The 8,161-nt window shown below is 37.7% G+C and overlaps 1 pseudogene; it reads right to left on the bottom strand.

Annotated features, from left to right (window-relative positions):
- Positions 1-3,359: 3,359 nt before the first annotated feature.
- Positions 3,360-5,036, bottom strand: LOC114052965 (annotated as a pseudogene).
- Between the last annotated feature and the right edge of the window lie 3,125 nt (positions 5,037-8,161).

Raw genomic sequence — 8,161 nt, 5'->3', positions numbered from 1 at the left:
CGAGGCACAAAAAGTGACTTATTTAAAGTTACACAGTGGAAAATCAGGAATTAGAACCCAAGCCTTCTGATTACCAGATAAATGCTTTTTCCCATTACACATGCCTAATGATCCCAAATCCTGCCATTACTAATACTGCTATAGTAGGTAGATGAATTGAGAGAGAAAAACAGTTTTAAAAGATTTGATACTAGCATGGAAGAAATGAACAGCCAATAGCTGAGATACTGCTGCTGTAGAAGGGACAAAACTCTTTTTGGCCCTAGCCCTAACTAAAGGTTTAGCCCTAAATCACTTAGATTCTGACTTGTTAAAGCAGTGATATACAATCTTATACGGTCCATTATAAGGAAACTGTTTGTCTTCAAGAACTCTTAAGTTCTGTTTTAGAATACTGTACTAGGTGCAGAAGTCGTGTGACCTTAAAGTAAAATGACTGTAAATACTACTTAAATCTTTTCAATGCTCATTTAACCTTCCAAAGCAAATGCATGTAGGGCATGCACTAGAGACAGTGGCTGATGATTCATAGTTGATGTAGATCGGTAGTTCTCTTTAGTGGTCCAAGACATTATCACTAAAAATTCTTTAATGAGATCAAATGAGATATTTGTAAAGTGCTTAACTAGTCCCTGGCACTAGATGCTCAATGAATACTTGTTTCCTTCCTTCCTTCCTTCCTTCCTTCCTTCCTTCCTACCTTCCTTCATGAAACCTTAAGCAGTAAATAAGTCCAATTATGTTACAAATATATTTTTCACTTTTGTGATAATAAGCATGTGCATGTTTGAAACATTATAGGGTTTTTCTGCAGCAATTCAAAATGGTCATGGTTATGTACACAATGATTTTGGTGTTTGTGCAGTGATTACATCAAACTGTGACCATTTCTGAGTAAGCCCAACATGTTCTAGCAGTTTCTCAACCTGGTATCATATTGTTTCCAAACCACCACAGGTTTTTGACATTCAAGTCCAAACTTATTTTCCATGGATAGTCAGACACATGCAAACATCCTAATTTATATTCTGTACCCTGAACCAGAGAGGCTTTCTCATTCCCTTCTGTTACCTTGTAATCATGCCTCATAAGCTATTTAGTTGCATGATCAAAATGTTACAAATTTCAATCTGTTTGAAAACCATGATTGTTGGGCATGTGCATTATGAGCCATCTCGAAACCATCATGGACTGTCACTAACATTCTGCCAAAACAAGCCTTATCTGGCTTCTCATTGCAGTATTAATACTGTTTTCTGAACATTAATATTGTTTTCTGTTTTAAACTCATTCTCTAATTATGTTACTATTCTTCTATCTGGAAGATTTTTCCAATGAACTGGTTGGCAACACTGGTTGGTCACTCAGTAGCATTTCTGTAAGAATATAGCCCATGTGCCAGTGGTAGAAGAGAAGAAAATCACATCTGAAGAGATTCTTTCCTTATAAAGGAAGTATATGTGTGTTTGTTGTTCCAGTTGTGTCTTTATGAACCTATTTGGGGTTTTCTTAGCAGAGATACTAGGATGGGTAGGTGGCACAGTAGATAAAATATCAGGTCTGGAGTCAGGGAGGCTCTTCTTCCTGAGTTCAAATTTGACCTTGGATGCTTACTAGCTGTGTGACTCTGGGCAAGTCACTTAACCCTGCTTGCCTCAGTCCCTCATCTGTAAAATGAGCTGGAGAAGGAACTATTTCTGCCAAGAAAACCCCAAATGGGGCCATGAAGAGTCAGATGTGGTTGGAAAAATGACTGACTGGCACAGATACTGGAATGGTTGTCCATTTCCTTCCATACTATATGTAAATGTACATGCAGATATACTATGCACATATGCGTGTATGTACATTTGTGTGTATATAAACATTATTTAAAATAGAGCAATATATGTAATTGTACTTGAAGAAAATTTATCACTTAATACAATGCTTGTCATTAGCCAGTAGAAAGGTAATACTTTATATTATAATTAACTATTCATTTTTGTTGATTGGCTAAAAACAAAACTGAATTTCCATCTCTTAGCAAGACAGCTTATAAAATTCTTTTACTGTTGCCTGCCATATATTTGTGCAAGCAAGCATTTTCACTTTGTTCTTGTTTTATATTAATATACAGAAATAGACTTGATGTGGAATCAGACTTAAGACTCTGTCTGGTGTTGAGCCAAATATTGCAAACCTTTGTTCAAATAAAAGTCTAATGTTGAAATTTTTATATATGATTATGATATCATAATTTATCATTTCATTAAAATGTTATTTATATTCAACAACATTTGTAAAATGAGGAAATTTAATATGAAGTCTTTCAGATAACAGAAACATATGGAGTCTTATTGTATTATTTCTTTCAATTCTTATAGAATGTCCCAATAATATGTTAATTATTTAATAGTTTTATAATTTTATATTTTGAGTTTTTATGGTTATAGGTGAGATACATTTTATATTTTGTAATAATATAATGTAAATTTTAATCTGGCATTTTGGAGGACAAAAGTTGCTATTGTAATTATTGGAAGTTCTTAATGAATAAATCTAAAAGAATATTATAAGTAGTATAATAAATCACAACACTTTTTTTGTTGTTATTGTTCATAGGAGTTCACAGAACAAAAAAATGTTGGAGACCACTGATGTAGATCAAATGGTCGGTCATAACACAAATACGCACATTATCATTAAATATTTGCTTTTGAATAGCCAAATACTATAAGTAAGTAGAACATTAAATCTTTATTACTTTTCTTTCTTTTTTTTTAGTAGAAAAATGACTTATTTAGGCTCTTTTCATACATCTTATTGTTTAGGGAACACAATCTCACACAAAATCACAGACTTTGAGAGCTACACTTAAAATAAGGAAGGGTCAAGGCAAAGCTGACCCCCTGGACAGAGTCCTTAGCCTGGAGGCTCCAGCTCCCTGAATGTACTTGTGCACATCTTCACCAGAAGTGCCTTTTCCTGAAAAGGTGAAATTTACAAATGGGTTTGTAGGAAATAAGGAAATCGTTTTTCAATACTTTCATTATAGGAAGTAAAATAGTTTCTCTCAAAAATGGGGGAAAAACAAAGAGGACAGATGTGATTACTTGACATGAATGTTGGGTCACTATAGAAAAACAATGGTGTTATTACTATTATTGTTGTAAACTGATCACATCAATAGGACCAAGAGGGTTTTTTCCAAAAATTGGACTAAAACCTTTTGCATTTTTACACCAGACCTTTCCTCATGTCATTCTGAGACACAGTAAATCCATGTTCCAAGTTATGTCCTGTAGAGCAGAATAGCCTTTGAAACGCCTTTAAAAGGAGCAAATCCAGTTTTTTGTTGTATCGTCACAAAAGGAACTCTAACCCAGTAGATAGCTTGGCAGCTTCACTCTCATGAACACTCTCGCCATGAAGAAACTCAAGAAAACACTGACGAAACCAATGAATAGAAGAAAAAACCTATTGAGCTTGGGAATATTTGGTGCATTGGCTCTGTCTAGGATTATGAAACCTAAACCTCCCTTTGTAAACAGGAAACTGGGTGCAAATCCTTCCGTAATATATTGTCCATTTACTCTATATGCCAAGAAAACACTAGTCTCTGATGTCCATGTTCATCTGTCATAGACCCAACACTAGGAGGTTCCACAATAACATCATAAATTATTCCTCCTGTGACGAGGAAATAAGACACCGCCACCAGGGCGTACACCGTCATGGGCCCATGGCGGCTTTTTCAGCTTCAGGTTGGGACACTAGAGGACCACGAAGGGTCCCCGGTACAACGTCTCCAGGTCGGCGGCGACGTGCGATGACCCCCAAGCCCTTCACTCCGCGGCGCTAGCACTACCGCCGCCGCCGCCGCAGAACCGCTTTTGTTACTTTTCAAATCAGTATTACCACTGCATCCAGTTAGGGCATTTCAACGGAGATCTTTACGGCTTTATTCATCATCTCTCTGACTTTCCAGACCAAAACACCCTTTCCTGGACACTATTCCCCTATATGTATATTACCATATATGAATATAAGCTCCTTGAGGGCAGGAGCTATTTTGCTTTTGTATTTGTATTCTCAGCACTTAGCATAGCGCTTGGCATATAAAGAGACCTTAATAAATGCTTGTTATTGATTAATTCATTTTGCGAATGGCATTCCTATAAAAGTCTGATGATGACTGAAATGTCTAATCCACTGACACATAGTAGGTGCTTAATAACAATAACAACATGGATGTGGAACACTGCATATGCTGACAGGCTTTTTCTGTATGTTGGATAGTTTTACTGAACTGTTTTTATTCTTTGATATGAAGGATGGGTTCTGGGAAGGATGGAGGATGGGCATACTGGAAAATGTAGATAATATAAAAACAAAAGATCATCAACTTCTACCAACATTTCATTCTCCTAGCTTATGAGGTCCACTTTATAGTGGGGAAAGAAGCCTGGAGAGCCTGCCTATACATATAAAGGTGGTGGTGGTGGTGGGGTGGAATGAATATGATAGTTTTGTCTCCATCATGCCTCAAGCAGGATAGGGAAATTACTTGTGGACCAAAGATTTTGCCTATTGTAGATTTAGTTTTGGACTTCCCAGTCCTACTAGTAAAATGACTAACTTTTCTTTTCTTTTTTTAGGACTAACTTTTCAATACTACCATCACTTTGCTATTATTAGCCTCTCACCTTTTTAATCAAGGAGGATGTAAGCATGAATGCACCAGGCACTGTGGGGAACAGTGGATTTTAAATTGATATGACTTTGAATGACAGAAAATCTCTGATGTATGGACAGTATTATCACTAGACATAGGTATATAAATGATGGAGCTGACAGTGAAGGGTGTGACTAATTTTTTTCTATACTAGATGACAATTTAGATTCAATTCAATTAAAAAAGCAAACCAAACAATGTCTGTCCTCATGGAGCTCACATTCCATGGGGAAAACATAGATTATAGGAAATTTGTGGACAATTTGTCTCTTTTTGCCCACCCGTTATTCACAAATTGTATCCTCTCACACCAGAGCATGAGTGTTGAGAATAATCTTAGTATTTCAAGACCGTAAGTGGTCTGCTATCCCAGTCAATTTTCAAATGAAAAGATTTCTTTCAACTATAAATATAATTCTCATAAATTCCTGCTGGGTCTGGGCTTCTCCTCTACCCCATCTTTCTTGGGGAGTTGCTTTTAAGCCCTATTTTTAAAGAAGTTATTTGAGAAGTTATTTTAGGAAAAGTTATGTCAAATAAAAATAACAATTTTTCCCTAAAGATAAGCTAACAACAAAGAGTGCAGTCTTCAAAAATAAAATGGATGCCTTTTATTTTTATATCACACTTATTTCTGGGAAAAAGACCTAGCATCTAGCACATTGTCTGGCATGTAGCAGGTACTCAGTTATATGCTTGTTGAACCAGAAACATCAGAAAGAAATGTAGCAACCCTTCTGGGCAACATCCCAAACTCAGCATTGTAGGTTGTAGATTGTGTCCATAAGGTGTGACTACTTTAGGTTCAAGGAATTTTTTGGGTCCTAAAACCCACATGGGGTGTCATGAGCCCCTGCCAGTTTGCTTACCTTTAATAAACAGACAGTAGACATAATTAGCTCAAAGCAAAGACATTTATTAAGATGGAAGAGTAATCAGAATGCATGCCATCTTAGGGTGGGGGGAGGGATGAGATGGGGAGAAAATCTGGAACTCAAAATCTTGCGGAAGTGAATGTTGAAAACTAAAAAATAAATTAATTAAAAAAGACAGAAGAGTAAGAACAAAAACTACAAACAAAAACTACAAAACATTCCCTTCTCCCCACTCTCAAATCTGAGATTTGGTTTCCCACAAACATACACAGTGCAGGTAGAAAGAGAAAGCACATAACACAGTGCACATTAGTAGAGAGGCACATATGAAGAGAACACATGAACTCAGGGCAACTCACACCTCCCAGACTGTAGGGCCGCCCCCCCCATTAATACAGTATAGTACTTACTATGTGCCAGGCACTGTGCTAAGTGCTTTATACATATGATTTCATTTGATCCTCACAACAACCCTGGAAGGTAGATGTTATTATTATCCCCATTTTACAACTGAGGAAACTGAGGCAGGAAGAGGTTAAGCGACTTGCCTGAGGTCACACAGCTGGTGTCTGAGATGCCCTCTGAGATGGAATTTGAACTCAGGTTTTTCTAACTCCAAGTCCAGCAGTCTATTCATCAAACCACACAGGTGCCTCCAACTCTCTAGGCAGTGGATTGTAAGTTGCAAAGAAGGAGCCAATCTGTACGAGTAGAGGACTTTTGTTCATTTGGGAATTACCTACGGAAATGAAGTCTCTGGTCCAATCTCTATTCCTGTCCTTTGTGTTTTAAATTCTAGGAGGAGATTTGGTGGGAAAACAGGCAGTGGAGTAATAGTGATGAATCATTAAAAACACCCAGAGAAGAGAACAGAGGAAGGCGCAGAGGGGAACACAAGCAGAGCAGCATTGAAACGAACATGCTGAATTTATTATATGCTTTAAAAATAAAGAGAGAAGCTGTTTGTAGGAGGGATTTTTGGCTTCATGGGCAATTCCCTTTTTTCTGTTCTTTGTATGTGAAAATGTTCATATTAATTGGTATTTGTTAAGAATATAACAACACAAAGTAAAATACTGTCTAAAAATAAATTGAATTTATTGAGCAAAGGATTTTTAGTAGGAAAGAACACACAAGTCCGTTTTTCATCCTCACTTTATGATTGTAAACCTGGTCCCATGAAGCAAGAATTCACTTCATCCTTGACTCTATACTTTCACCCTACATATTCAATCAGTCCAAATCTTGTAATTTCTATTTCTATAACACTTCTCATATATGGCCTCTAATCTCTGTTCAAACAGCCACCACCCTAGCTCAGACCTTTATCACCTCTCACCTAGATTGTTACAAGAGCATCTTTCCTACTGGGTCTATCTGCCTCTCGGCCTCACTTCAATCCATCCTCTACGCTGATGCCAGAGTGATTTTTGCTGAAGCAGAACTCTGACCTCATGGCACTTGCCTACTCAGTCAACTCAAGTGGCTCCTTATGCCCTCCAAGATCAAATAGAAAGATCTGTCTGATATTTATAGCCCTTTATAACCTGGCCCCTTTCTACTGCAGGGTGTGTTCTGGGACCACCCTCCAACTTCCACTCAGACTTGAATCCTGGATCCCCAGAGTGCATAAGCTACTTCTTCCTTCAAAGTTCTAGGGGTAGCTCTGAGGGGTTAGGCACCTTCTTTCTAATTTCCTAGGCTCATTACCTCCACCATTGTATCTTCTCCATTATCAGTTGACATAAATTACTTGGTAAGATTTAACTAGCTTTTGGGATTGAGTGTTATTAAGGCAGTGTACTAAGAACAGTTAGTTTAAAACATTCCCCAAAAGTCGGCAACACATTTTTTCTCAAGTACATATAGAGTTCAGGGGAATATTGGCTCAGGCTTAGAAAGCACATGTGAGGGGCAGCTAAGTGGCGCAGTGGATAGGGCACCAGCTCTGTAGTCAGAACGACTTGACTTCAAATCTAGCCTCAGACACTTAATAGCTGTGTGATCCTGGGCAAGTTACTTAACCCCAATTGCTTCCAAGAAAAAAGAAAGAAAAAAAAGCACATGTGTAGCTCCAGAAAGTCTTCTTGCTAGAGCGTTCAAGTTTTTCCATTTAGAGAATAGCTTTATGCTAGATTCTTAAATCTGCTTTTCCTCAGTACATCAACTTGATCCTCAGCTCATGCTACTCATTACAGTTATTTTGGGACACTGTTAGGACACTGTTGAGGAGTCCAGATTCTTGCACCCCTGAATTTCACAAGATCATCATCAAAGGGTCAAGATGGGGGAAGGAGACAGAAACTGTTCTTCCCCCAAACCTGCAACCAAATCCCTCTCAAGAGTGACTGGAACTACTCTCTCCTCAGCTTCCAGACGCACAAATGCTGAACTGGCTTGCTATTTTGTGCAAAACCCATAAAGTGAGACCAAATTTCTTCAACCAAGCCAATAAACCTAGTGTGTAGCCTCTCTATTTCATGTTCCTTCCAAATTGATTAATACAGCTGTTCACATCTAGTCTAATGCCTTTAAGGTTCATACCTCTGATTGAAGTCAGGGTGATATC

The sequence above is a fragment of the Vombatus ursinus genome, unplaced genomic scaffold (genome assembly GCF_900497805.2).
Source record: "Vombatus ursinus unplaced genomic scaffold, bare-nosed wombat genome assembly UNPS02014810.1, whole genome shotgun sequence".
NCBI classification, from domain to species: Eukaryota; Metazoa; Chordata; class Mammalia; order Diprotodontia; family Vombatidae; genus Vombatus; species Vombatus ursinus.
This window is presented reverse-complemented; position numbering and strand designations above follow the sequence as displayed.